Below are 17,134 nucleotides of genomic sequence, written 5' to 3'. Positions count from 1 at the left end.
CGAAGTAATATTCGAACTGCATTGCCATTTTCGTACAAGCAGCATGAACAACACCGTGAATGCTGTAATGTCAGGGCATGTCCCAGTGCTGGGGTCGGAAAATCGACATAAATGAGAGGCATTTTTTCTTCGAATATTTCAAGAGCCGCAAATGCGATGGCGTGAACACGTGACGGTGGCTGGTGTGCCTTAATAAATGACGTCACGTAGCAGCAGTCCTTGAAGAGCGACCGCGTGCGGATCCAGAGCCGCGGGTTCCCAGAGCCCCCCTGCCGCCCCCCCTGGCCTCGTTCACGATGTTCTCAAGGTGTTCAATGGAAAGGAGACGATACAATTCCACGTAAGCTATTGCAAATAGTCTTACTTTCCCATGCCATGCATATCCAAACGCACTGATGATGATGATAATCGGATGTAACCGTTTCATCGTCGTACTTGAGAGGCGTTTTAAAATTAAATATTGTTTTATAATTCGTCAAAAAGAGTTTGTTTTACTGGAAACAAAAAAAAGAGAATCAATGGACACTTGTGCTGGAAAAACACACAACCACGCAACTTGGAAACCCATTGCTTAGGTTTACTACTATAAGCCGTGGAAATTGCTCCATTAACTCAATCGATTTATATATATTTAAAAAATTGTTCTTGTCTTGTCTATGGTAAATGTTTGAACGGGGTTTAAATTCTATATGTATATGCCCCCCACCCATCCCTTTCACCAACCAGTATGGTGAAGTATGGTGATACAGCCCCAACGACCCACACGGTATGGGGCTTAACACATCAATTGGGTGACCAGCATCTAAATAAAAGCAATTTCCGTCGGAAGGAATAATTTTTCCTTTTTTATATATATAAATAAATCGCATAGTCATGTCATTTTATTTTATAAAGCCTCTAAATGCGTCTGCTTGAGATGGCGGGGTAAGACGGTGGGATTTGCGTCAAGCCAAATGAATAAAACGGGAAGAGAAAATATTTAAAAATGTAATGAATGTCGTTGCGTCGTTTGGTATACTGCAGTCTGCATTGCAAAAGCCTGCACGTGCATCTATAGACGAAGTCTATGCACTTGTGAACATTGTATCAGGTCGATATTTGATGGTGAAATGCGTAGAGTTCTGCCTTGTAACGAGAGTGAGACCGTTCCAAGTGTATGAGCAGTCCAGATGATCCACATAACTTGTCTGTAACAGGCGACAATGGTTGCATAGTGCATGTCATGCAAATGACAATATGACGCTATGAAACTGAAACTTAAGATTGTTAACTGCCCTTTCATTGGAAACGAATTGAGAGCTCGGTGACGCTAACATTTTTATTTTTTTAAGGAAGATCTGATTTTAAAATCACACTTAACAAGTGCAAACAATTCTAATTAAATCGAATATACCGCAGAAATGTAAAACGCTGCATTGGTCTTGGGCATACGAGTCTAGCCGAAGTAATGATGTATATTTGTCTCGTTTTGAATCATCTCTCGTTATTTACTTCATTCTAACGGAACGTAAATAGTTGTTTCGTTACCTTGCCCCAAGCTTGCATTTAGTACTGAAAAATCGGACTCATGTTTTGTCTGTATTTATATCTCGCGACTAGCTTAGGGGCCGTCCATAAATTGCGTCACGCGATTTTGGACGATTTTTGACCCCCCCCCCCCCCCAATCGTCACGCGGCGTCACAAAAAGTCAGACCCCCCTCCCTCAAATATGACGCACAAAGCTCTGCCCCCCCCCCCCCCTCATAAAACATGCTTCAAATCGCTTTAAACTATTGTCATTGTAGTGCGTATTTAAAGTTGCACATTTGGATGTGATATCACATTTCTCAACCCTCCCCTCGTCACACATCGTCACAAATGTCTGACCCCCCCCCCCCCCAGGTGCGTGACGTCATTTATAGACGGCCCCTTACCATTTTTCTAAATTTTGCACTCTGATGGTGTTTTTATATTGTTTGTTGTTGTGACTTACTGCATCGCCCCGACTAGACATCTGTGAAAAAGGGCTTCATAGCTCATCGGATTCCTCCAGTACATATACAAATGTGTCTGATTCAGTGCACGCACGCATACCCGGGGATGTTTATCGTTTGCTGCGTTGACCACTGCAAGTTTTAGTAACGCAGTGCCGACGTTGGCCAGCAGGTGGCAGTCTTGTAATGATGAGTGCACTCGAGTCGGGAATTCGGGGTTTCCTAAACTCCTCGCGACCCACCACGTTACTTTACCACGAGGTCTTTTCACGTTCACCAACTTACTCCTTCCCTACTCTTTGGTTCGATTTAATTTTTATTTAATGTTTTATACCTACGTGACTTGACCGAAAGAACCAACAAGTATGGATCCCTGCGGTCACGAAAACTTCAAATCTAGAAATACTCCTTCCCATTCAAATACAAGTTAACGCGTTCCACGCTACACGCGCCTGATGATTATTAAACGCGTGTCGCGCAACGCGCCAGGCAATTAACCCCGTCCCATTAATCGAGCCGATTCGGATTTAGATTTAGATCTCGGTGTGTGTGTGTACACGTGTTCTACGTTGGTGTACGCGTGTTCCGTATTTGTGTGTCCACGTGATGCAGACAGCTTTAACAGCTTAGCGGGGCGTGTAGGGTGCTATTTCAAAAAAGACATATAATCGTTAGCATTATTAGTATCTAGAATAAAATTGGTGGGGAACGTCCGGCCCGAGGGCCGTATAAGGCCCGCAAATTAATCAATCTGTTCCAGCCATCACATTAGGGGTGAGTTAATTAAATGTTTGACCAAACATAACACGCAAATTTTTTAAGTTGATAAATTTTGTATGGCCCGCAAATGATGTTATAAACATCCAAATGGCCCTTGGCAGAAAAAAGATTCCCCACCGATTTATTTTCAAGATGCTACACGAATTCAAATCACTTCACCAACCCTCAACCAAACAGTGTGTATGGTCAGACAGCCTCCACTATCCACACAGCATGGGGAGAGGCCTTCATTCAGGAGTGGATTGGTCGAGAGCTGTGAAATGTGGAGACATAATGACCCCGACCCACACAAATCTAGGGAGCTAAGCGGCGGTTAAACTTAAACGCAACTTTTTTTATTTTACCAGGTAAGGCCCACTGAGCTATATATCTCTTTATTTTCAGAAGCGATCTGGCCACAAATGATAGCTCAACGAAGCGGCTTATCGCGTGGAAATTGATAGCAGCCAAATGCTCTAAACGCAAGTTGGTTCTAAATGTGGAAGGGAAAAAACGGGAGGACCCGGAGAAAAATCGACGCGACCACGGGGAGAGAGACATGCAAACTCTAAATACACAGCAGACGGTCAGGGTCAGGATCGAAGCCACGACCTCCTGTATACCAGGCGAGGTAGTTAACATCTCGACACCGCGGATAATGGTTGGATGGGTGACTTCCATGCACAGCAGGGTGTGATAGGCTGCTGCGGGAACAGACGGAGAGCAGCCGTAGGAGCCACTGTTGTACTGTACTAGCACACTCCCGCCTCTATGCTCCCCAACTTCACATTTCACAAGCCCCGCACTGGGCGGTATTGCGAAGTATGGTCAAATATTACACCCCGTATGAAACCCACACGGCGTGGGGAAATCCTCATCCAGTAGTGGATTGACACATGGGCTGGGCGTGCGCACAAATTAAGTTCATGGTGACTATTGATGGTGATAACAGTGTGTTTGTGGTGTGATAATTTTCACGTAGGTAAAAAAAAATGAAATAAAAATTAATAAAAATAAAATAAATACATTTTATTAACTTTATTAATTTTTATTTCATTTACGTGACTTTACCGAAAAAACTAAGAGTATGAATCCTTGCAGTCACGAAAGCTTCAAATCTAGAAGTGATAATTTTCACTCGTTGGGATCTGATGGAATCTGGGCCGCGTAGCGTGCTGTGGAATGTGTGCCGTGTGCTGTAGGCGAGGCTACGCGTCACGGGCAGCCCAGGGCCACAGCTACTCATTGCTGCTCTGTGGGCTGTCGCGGGATGTGCTGTTTTAAGCTCTCCGATGTGTGTCTGTGTTGTGGGTTGCGCCGCGTGAGGTCCGGCACCACGTCCGACGTTTCGCTGCGCGTGGCCGCAAGCTTCGTCAGGACCCGAATTCGAAAGATGCTCCCAGCACTTGGTGCGAAACGTCGGCCATTGCGCCGAACGTCACGAGGTACAACCCGAAAACCCAGTGGATTGTAGAGCTGTATAGATTCCTGTCACCGCCACCACCAGCGCAGCGCCCCCCCCCCCCACTCACAGCAAGTAACCCCCCCCCCCCCACTGCCCAAATACAACTCCTTAGAAAAATGTTTGTGTAACCTTCCCCCCCTCCTTATGGCTCCCTGCTGATTTTCCCCCTCCACCACCTTTTCGCCCAGATCCCCCAGCCAGTCCCACCATCCATCCCCTTTCCCCTCCCTCTGTCATCTCCCTCCGCCCACCCTCTCCTCCTCCTCCTCAATCCCAACTTCCCAAGCCAACGCCAAGCAAGGCCGCCCCCCTTTTACTAATTTGTCCAGGAGGCCGCCTTGTTCGCTTGGCTCAACAATAATGGCCCTTTTAGCATTGGCAGCTCAGCGGCTGTCAGAGCCAATGGGGCCGTTAATTAGAGGCCTGCCCGGGTCAGGAGGTGGGAGCAGATGGGGGGGGGGGGGGTGTGGAAGGAGGGGGTCGAGGGGTGCGGCGTGACCTGGCCACAAGCTGAGGGGCAAGAGCAGGGAGAGAGTGCAAGTGGGGAGTGCGGGCGGTGGGGGGAGTCGGCGAATGTGGTTGTGGCTGGCGTGGGGGTGGGTGGTGTTAGCCGTAGCCTTATCACTGTTATTTATTTATTTAGTCGCCAATTCATTTCTTTTTACTCCCGAATGTTTTTCGCGCCTTTTGCTGTCGATCTATCTACCTCGTTTGAGTTTGAGTTTTCGGGGTCGTATGGCACAATGTCCGACGTTTCGCTCCGCGTGGCTGGGAGCTTCTGCAGGATTCGCCGGACGACCCGAAATTGCATCGCATCGCATCGTCAACTGCAGTACCGACTGCTTTTAATTGTTTTTATTTAAGCGATCTTTTGTTCTCCTGCGCTTGCTTTGAGGCTCCGGAGGTTAATGCAAAAACCTTCGGATATTTTTTCAGAACGAATTATCTCATGTTTGGTGCCGTGCGCGTGTGTGCGTACAGCCTCGTGTCAGTCCACTGCCGGACGAGGGCCTCGCCACACCCCGCGGGAGATTTGACCATACTTCACCACGTTGGTCCACGTGGATCGGAGAAGGTGGCGAGCGCATAGACGTTGGAGCATAGTACAGTACAACAATGGATATTGCGGCACTGCTCTCTTGCTGACAATGTCGCCCTGCAGAATGCAGTGTACACGTGCACGTGCTCAACGTGCTGCAAGCTCTCCTATGGGGTTGTCACTCTTGCTTCATTGTTATTTTAAAGGCCAACGTTAATGAGTGATGTATGCAATATTAAAATGCAGAGTTGGAGGGACACCAGAATAATGAGAAAAAAAACTGCAGAATATTTTAGACCACGAGCAAATGTTGAAGGTGGTCAGGATAACAACAACAATTCAATAATAGGCCAAAGTAAGAGCATAATATGGAGCGCGTTTGTAAAATAAAGCTGACGACATGAAAGCAAACGGAGAGTTGTCCACGGAAGAAAGTTTCAAGGCGGTGTGCGTCACCTCCTGCGACGGTCGGATCTGAATCGTAGTCCCCTGGAAAAGCACCGGGAACAGCAGCCGAACTGTGTGCGAGAGAAGCACACAGAGGGAGGTGCACGCTCCGAATCGCCAGAGAGAGAGAGAGAGGCGGGAGGATGAAGCAGGTGGGTCAGGGAACGGATGCGGCAAACCAGAGACGACACCCCCGCAGCGGTGACTGGCTAGGACGGTGAGTCTCGTCTTGGGCAGGATCTACGTTGCCTAGAAGGCAATGACGGTCAGTGGACATCACTTTAGTGCAGCGGTTCTTAGCCTGGGGTGCACGCGCCTCCGAAATGCCCATTCTGGGGGGGTGGGTGCGAGACGTGGCCAGATTTGTTGAGAAGGTAAATAATCGAAACACAAATTAGGCACGGGCATGTAAGAACAACTACTTTATTCCATCAAACCTATGTGTTTATTAACATTATAGTTTTTTTTTTACAATTGATAACCAAAGGGGGGGGGGGGGGGTGTGTGCAAGGCTGCAGTAAAGGTTAAGATTACTGCTCTAGTGGATAGGCCACGGCTGCTGATAGATGATTGCCGGTGATGATGATGATGGTGAAGATCAGGCAGCGTGTTTGACAAAAATTTCACCAAAGATATCTGTCATTCACGGCGGTATTTAAACATCGAGCATGCTCCTAAGACGACGGTGTAAATTTAGGTCTCAAGCGTTGAATTGAATTAAAGACCTCAAGAAACCCGAGCAAGCGTTTTCTGTACGGCAATACCCCGGTGTGCGTCGGGGATGCGTTTGTGAGTGATTGCGACGACTAATGTTGAAACGACGTAAATCAAAGCGATGTCCTGGGCAGGTGGGGAGGCTAAGACTGAGAGGCGACGGATAACGAGACAGGACGGATGATGCCGTCAGCGACGTGCGGTTGAGGCGACGCAAAACAGGTCGCGGTGTTAATAAAGTGACGACGTATTTACGAATCGACGTTAAAGGAGGAGACGTAAATTGGGGTTCTAGATTTGAAGCTTTCGTGACTGCAAGGATTCATATTCTTAGGTTTTTTTCGGTAAAGTCACGTAGGTAAAACATCAAAATTAATACAAATAAAATAAAACAAAAATCACGACGTGTTGCCTCCGAAACGTCGTGATTTTTGTTTTATTTTATTTTTATTAATTTTGATGTTTTACCTACGTGACTTTACCGAAAAAAACCTAAGAATATGTAAATTGGGATGTTACTGTGTGTGTGTGACTGTGTGTGTGTGCGGTAGTGTAGCGGTTAGCGCCCTGCGCTATGAACCCAGCGACCCGAGTTCGATTCCCGCACACGGCCAACACCAGTGACGATTATCTGAACCGGTCATGGGTCCTCCCCTAGGTCGACTCAGCTTCAAATTAGTACCTGGTGCAGTGTATAAACATCGCCACTAGGGAGACAAAGGCGGTCGGGCGTGGTGCTGGCCACCCACCCCCTCGTGTACCGTTGCGGGCCTTCATAGGTGCTCGCAAGCAGCACGTGCCCCTACAGTATGTTAAGTCTTTACGGGAGGTCTTTGTCTTTGTATAGTGTGGGCCCGTCGCAGCAGATGCAGGCGCACTGCAGTGTGGCTGGATGTGCGGATGGACAAACACATACAACGGAAATGTCCAAGCGCCGCCTGACGTTTCTTGCTCACGGCATCACTTCGTCCTTCATCAGCACCGAACGAGGGATGCCAACAACGCGCTGTTGTGAATCAACCCACGTGTGCAAAGTGTACCAGGCCGAGGGCCCGTGTTATTTTGTTTAACTCTTTGACATTAACTCGCTTCTCCTGGCCCCAGCTCCGCGGCAGTGCAATTAGAATGGTCACAGAGGGCAGCACGGATTGAGCAAACCGAGCAAAGGCCGTGGTGGCCTCAATTGTCAGGAGCAATCGCAGGCAGCCCGATCATGAAGACCGAGCGACTTCAGCCTTGGAAAGTTCACCCATTGGAATGCACAACTAGAGATGGATGGAGTCAAAGCAGCAGCGTAGCGTAGCTCGCATATTAAATGGGTGGGGGGGTGTTCATCGGGGACTGTGTAATTTCACCTTCCTTGTCATAGCCTGGCACTTGGACCCCTCTGGTTCACGGGACTCGAGTGCATTTGCACCACTGCAGCCAGGGCAGGGTACCGATGGCAGTAATGGCTGAGTAACAAACTGGTGGGATGTTGTCCATTGCGTTGTTCTTCTCCAAGCTTGCGTGCTGCACCGACTGTCCACAACGGCTATTTGTTGCTCGTAAGAAACACACTGGTCGAGGTTTCTGGCTTCATGAATCCCAAAAGACCGGAATGAGGTCACAACGATACGAGCCGAGGCGGTTGTGGAGGTTTCGTCGGGCTGCGAAGGGACGAAGAGGGCACCGCTGTCCTGCGAAGAAGACGGACACTGTTTCTCGCAGTGATTTGAATTACGGTTTTATTCTTGCTTCTTAAAATTAGAAAGCAAGCCACCCATCCCAGCCGCTCGCTGCCGAATTCAGCAAGCTGGCTGTGTCGGGACCCAGTGCCCAAACACCGTGGCCGTTGGTGGCATGGTCAGTGCCACCGGTCAAAAAACAACTAAATCACGCGAATCAAAGTCCTCGCGTCGTACAGCGATGGGAGAGGGCACAAGCTTCACGCTCGGGCACGAGGAGGATGGCAGCTCACGCTCGCTCTTGTGAGAGTTGCGGAGCCGCGAGGAACGGGAGGGGGGTGGTGGTGCTGGCAATGATGGGGGGTGGGTGGGTGCGGGATGATGGGGAGAGAAATAGAGAGAGAGGAAAAAAAGAGAGATGGGATGAGAAAAAAATCGATGTCTGCCAGTGGCCCAGATTGCTGCTTCGCACGCAATCCCAACACGAGGTTGGGCGAGCGGGCGGCGTCGCGGTGCGCATGCGCTCCGTCGTCTCCCCGCATCCCGACGGCCGCGTCGACCCGAACGCGCGCGCGTCTCGCCGCCGCCTCGGCGTTCGCCAAGCTCGGCAGCGTGTCGAGCCTGGTTCATTGCACTTGGACGGGCGGCTGCTTGGGGACGCCAGGTGTTGTAGGCTCAGGCCGCACGGTGGACATGGGACGGCGGGACTGCATTGCAACGGCCCGCGGAAGTGAATGTGACGGAGGCACGTCTGAGATCCTTTCGAGTGACCCCATGGAAAGCGGTTCCATTATTCAATCTGTGCAGAAATACCACTACCACCGCATGTTTAGCGCGTGGTGGGGTTTCTCCATGGCACGCCGCTTTCTTCCCGTAAACTAAACACTCGTTACTGGAATTGGCCAAACATCTCGCGGACAAGTCCCGAGATGCAGCGAGGCGCTGTTGGGTAAACGGGGAAGGCGTTATTGCTATTATTATATTTCACTGTTGTTATTATTATCAACCATGTGTCCGTGCGTATTCGCGAACTTGTGTATCCCAATGCGCCCGCGTGTGTGTGTGAGTGAGTGCGTGTGCTCGCTAACAGCACTTGCCCCCAAAGTCTGCCGAGGCTATACGGGGGAATCTTTGTCTGTGCGTGGTGCAGTGATTCACGAGCTGCGCAAAAAAATCGCTGCGCTTCAATGGGCAATCGGCGGCCAGCGTTGCCTGGAAATGTGTGCGCTGGTCCTCCACTAGAGCGACTCAGCCTTAAATGGGCATGTTGTTGGCTATATCCACCCCCCTTGTGTGCTGTGTCTCCCTTAATAGATGCGCTTTAAAAATAAAAATAAAACACCCCCTGTATTTAATACTGCAATTGTTAGGGGTTCTTTGCCCTCACGTGTGGAATATTATCAGATGGGTCTCCGCACTGCTTTGGAATAACCAGAAAGCCTGCGTTCGATTTGCTGACTGTATAACAGCAGCAGCAGCGGCAGCTACAGTGGTATCTCTAACCCGTCTCGGATCTCCTCTAGGTCGACTCAGCCTCAAATGCATTCTTGGTGTGCGGGCGATCTCCCGTCTCGGTGCGAGCTGCCTGGCAGCTGCAGTGGTGGAAAATCGCAGCAGGGGCCGCTGCGTAACCGACCTTTGATGAAGCGGAGTTGACGCTGGCAATTCTCTCGTGGCCGTTGATGAATTTGGTGGGCGGGAGGGGCGCACGCGCAGCGCCTGAATTGTAACGTTGACGTGGATCGAAAACTCGTGGAAATATCCACTTCGGTTCTTCTGTGCGAACCGGTCCAAGGCTCCATCACCACTCTAACCCAGCCCTTCTCATTCATGCCACTCTCTTTTATTTTGTGTTGGTGTGCGTTTGCCACAGCACTTACCCCAACAGTCTGTTAAGGCTATACGGGGGATCTTTGTTCTACGTAGTGGGGAGCGGTGGCGCGGTGGTTAGCGCTACGCTGCGCTACGAACCCGGCGACTCCAGTTCGATTCCCACTCACGGCCAACACCAGTGACGATTATTTGAACCAGACCCTGGCCTCCCCTAAGTCGACTCGGCCTCAAATGAGTACCTGGTGTGATGTGTGAACATAATACAAAGGCGGTCGGGCGTGGTGCTGGCCACCCACCCCCTCGTCTGCTGTGCCGGTGCTCGCTAACAGAACTTGCCCCAAAATGTTTTTGTTAATGCTGTACAGGGGGGGTCTTTGTCTTTGTATGTAGTGTATTAGCGCACTGCGCGATATGAACCCAGCGATCAGAGATACATTCGCGATCATGGCCCACATCGCTGGTCAATAATTGAACCGGTCCTAGGCCTCCACTAGGTTGACTCGGCCATAAATTAATAAAATAATATCAGTGCTGGGGAGACAAAGGTTGCCGGGCGTGGTGTTGGCCAGCCACCCTCTTCATGTGCCTTGCCTGCCTTCACAGGTGATTGCTCGCAACGTTTGGCCCAACAGTCTGTTAAAGGCTACGTGGTTGATTCTTGTCTTTGTGTGTACAGGTAGTCCCCGACTTACGATGTTCCTACTTACGATATTTTCGACTTACGATGGGGTCGTTGGAACGCATCTCCATCGTAAGTCGGGGACTACCTGTATATGTGTGACCTGGTAACTTGGGTTCGATTCCTCCCTCGTACACCATTCAGACTTCAACAGTTGCTTCCTGGCCCCATCAATCTATCGAGGCTTCACAGGGTAATCAACTTATTTGTGTACTTCGTGTGTGTGTGTGTCTGGTCGTGGTTATGGCATTCAAGCCATTTATGTATCACCCAACTTGGAGTGAAATTACGTTGATTTGTTTTTTTTACAGCGTTTGCAGCATGAAAGCACCGAACACGGTAAATAGGAAAAATCAACGAAGGTGTAAACAATCGGAGGGAGCGAGATTCAGGGCATAAAGTAACTCGAGCGGCTAAAAACACGCGGAAGGTGCACTTTGTTTGTGGTCACGGGAGGGGGCTCTGTGACATTTACCTCCCCCCCCCCCCACTGTCATATCGGCGAGTCAAGCGGGGGATGCCATAGCCCTTCTCAGTTGGGGAGACCACCACAGGGGAGAGCGTGACAACGAGTGATGATGGGCAGGGGGTAGGGTGGCTGAGCAAGAAGTAACGTCAGGGCAATATCGTCGTACGCACATCATAGAAACAAGAAAAAACAACGTACAAGCCTCTTTTTTGGGTGGGGGGGGGCTTTAAATTGGTTGCAGACTGGCAGCAGATGGAATCCGAGCAGGCCAGGGACTGTCCATTTGGGGTCGTTTGTTTATTTCCGTCCCGGTGGCGTGAGCAGGGGGGTCAGCCCTTATCCCCTCTGGGGATCCCTCGGGGTCGGAGGGGGAGGTCACGGTGGGGGCTCCCCTCCTGTCAGGTGAATGTACACGCTCATCACCAGGCCCTGGCTACTGAGCAGTGACCACCAGGCCCCGGCTACTGGGCGGTGACCACCAGGCCCCGGCTACTGGGCGGTGACCACCAGGCGGTGACCACCAGGCCCCGGCTACCGGGCGGTGACCACCAGGCCCCGGCTACAGAGCGGTGACCACCAGGCCCCGGCTACAGAGCGGTGACCACCAGGCCCCGGCTACTGGGCGGTGACCACCAGGCGGTGACCACCAGGCCCCGGCTACAGAGTGGTGACCACCAGCCCCCGGCTACAGAGTGGTGATCACCAGGCCCTGGTTACAGAGCGGTGACCACCAGGCCCCGGCTACTGGGCAGTGACCACCAGGCCCCGGCTACAGAGTGGTGACCACCAGGCCCCGGCTACTGAGCGGTGTTTTATGTTTGTAAAAAAAAAAAATTGGTGAGTTCAAATTTGCTAACCATGATATTATTGAGGGGGACAAAATATCGCATGTCCAATCACACCAACATTTAATAACTGAGGATCGACTTAACGTTTGACTGCTTTAGTCGACGAGACCAAGGTAATACCCCAAACAACATCGGCAGAGATCCACGTGGCCTAACACAAAAAAAAACGAGCAAATATGTATAAAATGTGTTGGCCCCGAAAAGCGACGCTTTAAAATACATCTACAGACTCAGACTTGACGACAATGCGCCGTGTTGTCCGTCATCCTCTAAACAGACACGATGCCGAAATAAACACGGGGCGACCGTCCCTTGCCACGCGTAACAACAACAACAGCAGCAACAGCAACAACAGCCGCCGTCCGCCACCAACTTGGCTGTCACATTGCCACGGCGCTTGTGTGACACGCGCGGCACGCAGACGCGTGGCTCGGACAGAACTGGCCGTGGTCAGCAAGATGCGGTGATGTTATTTTATTGTCCTTGAAACGTGTGGCCTCTTCCTTTGAACGCGGGCATATCTTAATTGGCTTTTTGGGACGCTCCACTTACTGGTTGTCATCGCTTCCCCTCTACCCCCCCCCCCCCCAATTAAGAACTAAGGATTAAAGAACGCTACAAATGTGTGGACTCTCCTAACGCACTGCCAGACTTGAGTCTGAGATGGGGAATTTGCCCTAGGGCCTTTATTCAATGCAGCCGTGCTCAGCAAACACGAGACGTTGCCTGTTATGACAATTGTAATATAGTAAAACTATAGTAATCTTCATATAATCGTCTATCCGATGCTGGATGATGGCCTCCCCACGCCTAATCAGTCATGCAAATTATGTGGCCATACTTTACCATGATACTTCACCATGATACTTCACCATGATACGTCACCATGATACTTCACCATGATACTTCACCATGATGCTTCACCATGATACTTCACCATGATACTTCACCATTATACTTCAACATGATACTTCACCATGATACTTCACCATGATACGTCACCATGATACGTCACCATGATACTTCACCATGATACTTCACCATGATACTTCACCATGATACTTCACCATGATACTTCACCATGACACTTCACCATGACACTTCACCATGCTGGACAGTGCGGGGATGGCAAAAGGGGCAGATCAGGACCCTTTCAGATATAATTTGCCACTGATGTTTTCTATGGTCAGGAGTCAAACTGGTCACTGCATTCATGGGGCAGTGCGCTAACCACCGGGCCACCACTTCCATGACAATTACATTCTCGTTAATAATAATAATAATGATACATCGCTTCCATTTTAGTCTATTGATTGAATGAAAGTAAGTGAACATGTATGTTGAACTTATTTCGCACCGTTACGTAGCCAACCATGCTCGTCGGAGGTACGGGGAAAGGACAAACTAAACACAAAAAGCAATTTTCTTGGTTCTTTCGGTAAAGTCACGTAGAAGGGAAGCAATAAAATAATAAAAATAAAACATAATAAAATAAAATAATTCTCACGACGTTTCGGCCACAACGCAAGCAGCCGTCTTCACCTGAGGACGGCTGCTTGCGTTGTGGCCGAAACGTCGTGAGAATTATTTTATTTTATTATGTTTTATTTTTATTATTTTATTGCTTCCCTTCTACGTGACTTTACCGAAAGAACCAAGAAGATGGATCCCTGCAGTCACGAAAGCTTTAAATCGAAACAAAAAGCAATTCTCAAGAAATTAGTTTTCAATCTAGATTTTAAAAGTGCATAGCTTCAGTGGCTTCCTAGTATGGGAAGGAAGAGCGTTCCAGACGGGCGCAGAAGCGCATCTAAAAGCGCGCGATGCAGTGACCGTCTTTGTTCGATGGCTGAGCCAAAACCCGCTGCTAGGATGAAAAGCTGCTGCGAGATTTGTGCAGGACACAACACGATGGGAAGTGAATGATGGTCAGCGAGCGAGACTTGTGATGGGAATGGCACCCAGAGAAGGGAACGCGCCTGAGAGGACAACCACGGGAGGAGATGGTGACAACAACAACAACAAAACAACAACAAAAACAACAAGTCTTCTTGGTTCTTTCGGTAAAGTCACGTAGAAGGGAAGTAATAAAATAATAAAAAATAAAACATAATAAAACAATTCTCACGACGTTTCGGCCACAACAGCACACGAGCTTGGAGCATTATGCTCCAAGCTCGTGTGCTGTTTCATTCAGACTCTGTCGCCTCGACGGACCTGGTTTTCACCTGAGGACGGCTGCTTGCGTTGTGGCCGAAACGTCTTGAGAATTGTTTTATTATGTTTTATTTTTTATTATTTTATTACTTCCCTTCTACGTGACTTTACCGAAAGAACCAAGAAGATGAATCCCTGCAGTCACGAAAGCTTTAAATCGAAAAACAACAAGAACAACAGAAATTAGGGTTCACCGATTGACTGATCCGATACTATTGAAGGGGGGGGGGGGTGGCAAAAATTGCATGACGGTGGAGTGATGAGATCGGCTCACATCAAGAAAGTGGGAGATGGATTACGGACGAGTGTACACAGTGAGGCATCGGAAATCAGAATATTAATTTATATTGAAGGAATCCGATTAGCTTTAAAATCTCTTTTTCACAGATGTCCAGTAAGGGGCGGGTAAGAATGTTACAACAACAAACAGTACAGCAACATTATAGGAGTGCAAAGTGCAAGAAAGGTAAACAAATTACCAAAACGCCAATAAAACTAAAATATCCCCATCCTACTGAGGTGTTAACTTATTTTTCAGAAGCGACCTGGCCACACATGATAGCTCAACAAATTGGCCCGTCATTCGGGCATTTATAGCGGCAAAATAATCGAAATAATCTCACTGCATTTTTATAAATGTGGAGGTATGGTTATGATGTGGAGAGGCTTTCGTCCAGAAATGGATTGAACATCGCTGTTGATAATTGATTTTTTTATTCTTATCATGCAATAATAATTGTCATTATATTGTGGTTGTCATCCACGTTAGAATGAATAGTGCTTTTTGTTGCTGGGCACTTGGCATTTTCGGCCAATGGGCCTGTGCTCATCAACCGTGATAAAAAAACACATATATATTATCGACAAACGAAACTGTGTTTGCCTCCAGTCAGAGCGTTGATTACCCTCAATCGCAAAGTGAAACCACTAAGGTTACTCGTAGTTGCTGTACTGGGACATCTGATGAGTTAAAGTTATCGCACAAAGCCCCGTGCCCTCATCCTTCTCATCCTCTCAAAGGACAAAGCTCATCAGATTTGTGGCCCGCGGAACTATCTCCTTAAATTTTCATCATATTCTTAGTACACCACGTGTTTAATTTGTGAGCGCCACGTGAATTATGTAGGGGCCCTGTCGTTCACTAATTCGGTGACCTTGTGGCAAGGATTATCTGTGTCCGGTATTGCAAATATAAGTTATACTTTTATTCCTTCACTGCAATCTCAATGCAGCTAGATTTTTTCCAACTCTTCAAACGAACGTCATGAAGGTTAAGGCAACCTATAATTACGATATACTTATGACCGAGTCAACCGTTAATGTGGCTGATACTTGTCAGATCTCAGAAGCTCAGCAGGTTTGAACCTGGATCGTTCTTGGATGGGCGACCACCACGGACACCAGACTTGCCGTAGACGACTGCAGGGCTGCAATGCGGGCAGCAGGTCACAGTACAGAAACACATCCATGCTCTCCACATTCACCTACCTGCACTGACAAGTATGGCGAAGTTTGGTCAAATAACCCCGATGACCCCAATGCCATAGGAATGCCCTGATCTGGCAAGGGGTTGATACGAGGGCTCGTACAGATGCCCGTACAGATACAACGCAATTGTGTTGTTTATGTTTTGTAAAAAATAGAATGTATGTACGCTTTATTCACAATTATTCTCATTCATTCAGGATTCTGTTCGCACCCTGTTGCTGGTGAGCGTGCGTGTGTGAGAATGTAAATATCCGTAAACTGTTCAAAACCAATATTTTGTGACAATGCAGCCTGCAATCTTTCCTGACAGGATAATAGCGGCCTGTGCTCGTGATTGACAGCTAAGCTTCTCGTGTAATGGGAGGTTTTCCCTCTTAGCCTAAGCTTCATTAGCATCGGCCACTCAAACTACCCAGCGTCATGCAACGGGGCAGTTGCTTTTAGCGAGAAAACTTAAGCAAGTTTAGCACGTAGGCTTTCGCGACCAATATCGGTTTTTTTGGGTTAGATCGCGTAAATATACGTGTCGTTAAAAGCTGGTTGTAATTACTGGCGAAACGTCGTACTCATTTTGTAAATGTTGTGGCTTGGCTCTCCAACACACCGGTGTGCTGTACAAGTATACTACACTATACACTACACTATACACTAATGCTGTACTAGTGACGAATTGGCCAGATTTTGTTTATGTGACAACCCTTACTAGTTGGTTGTGTCGGGTGGTGGCATGTTTTAACGACACATTTATATATTTACGCGATATAACCCACAAAAAACATTTATTATGGAAAAGTAAGCACCTTCGTTTGCATAAATATATCAACTGACATTATGTACTGCTACTAAACGCTATCAGTTTTTTGTTATATATTTGAGATTCAAAATTTACTGTTTTAAATAATGACTATTTCACTATGATTTATAGAGGAATATGTTGAACAAATGATCAGCCTGGTAATTTTATATCGCTGTTGTCGATCACAAAATCAAAATGCCTTTCAACGCAAAGGGAGCGAGAAAAAGAGTGCCCCCAATGACGGCGTAGCAGCAACCGATTGCTGTTCTGTATGTCGATGTATATCGATGTATGTTGATGTATGTTGATGTATGTCGATGTATGTCGATGTATGTCGATGTATGTTCATGTATGTTGATGTATGTTGATGTATGTTGATGTATTTCAATGTATGTTGATGTATGTTGATGTATGTTCATGTATGTCGATGTATGTTGATGTATGTTGATGTATGTTGATGTATGTCGATGTATGTTCATGTATGTTGATGTATGTTGATGTATGTTCATGTATGTTGATGTATGTCGATGTATGTTGATGTATGTTGATGTATGTCGATGTATGTTGAACTTCTTTTGCACCATACGTAAGCCACCTGTGCTAATCGTACGTGCGGGCGGGGGTGGGAAGACAAACTAAACAAAAAACACTTTTGATTTAAAGCTTTCGTGACTGCAGGGATTCATATTCTTGTTTTTTTAGGTAAAGTCACGTAGAAGGGAAATGATAAATAATACAA

Source organism: Lethenteron reissneri, chromosome 14, assembly GCF_015708825.2.
Source record: "Lethenteron reissneri isolate LAM-NWPU_2019-01 chromosome 14, ASM1570882v1, whole genome shotgun sequence".
Taxonomy (NCBI): domain Eukaryota; kingdom Metazoa; phylum Chordata; class Hyperoartia; order Petromyzontiformes; family Petromyzontidae; genus Lethenteron; species Lethenteron reissneri.
Note: the sequence above shows the minus strand (reverse complement) of the source record.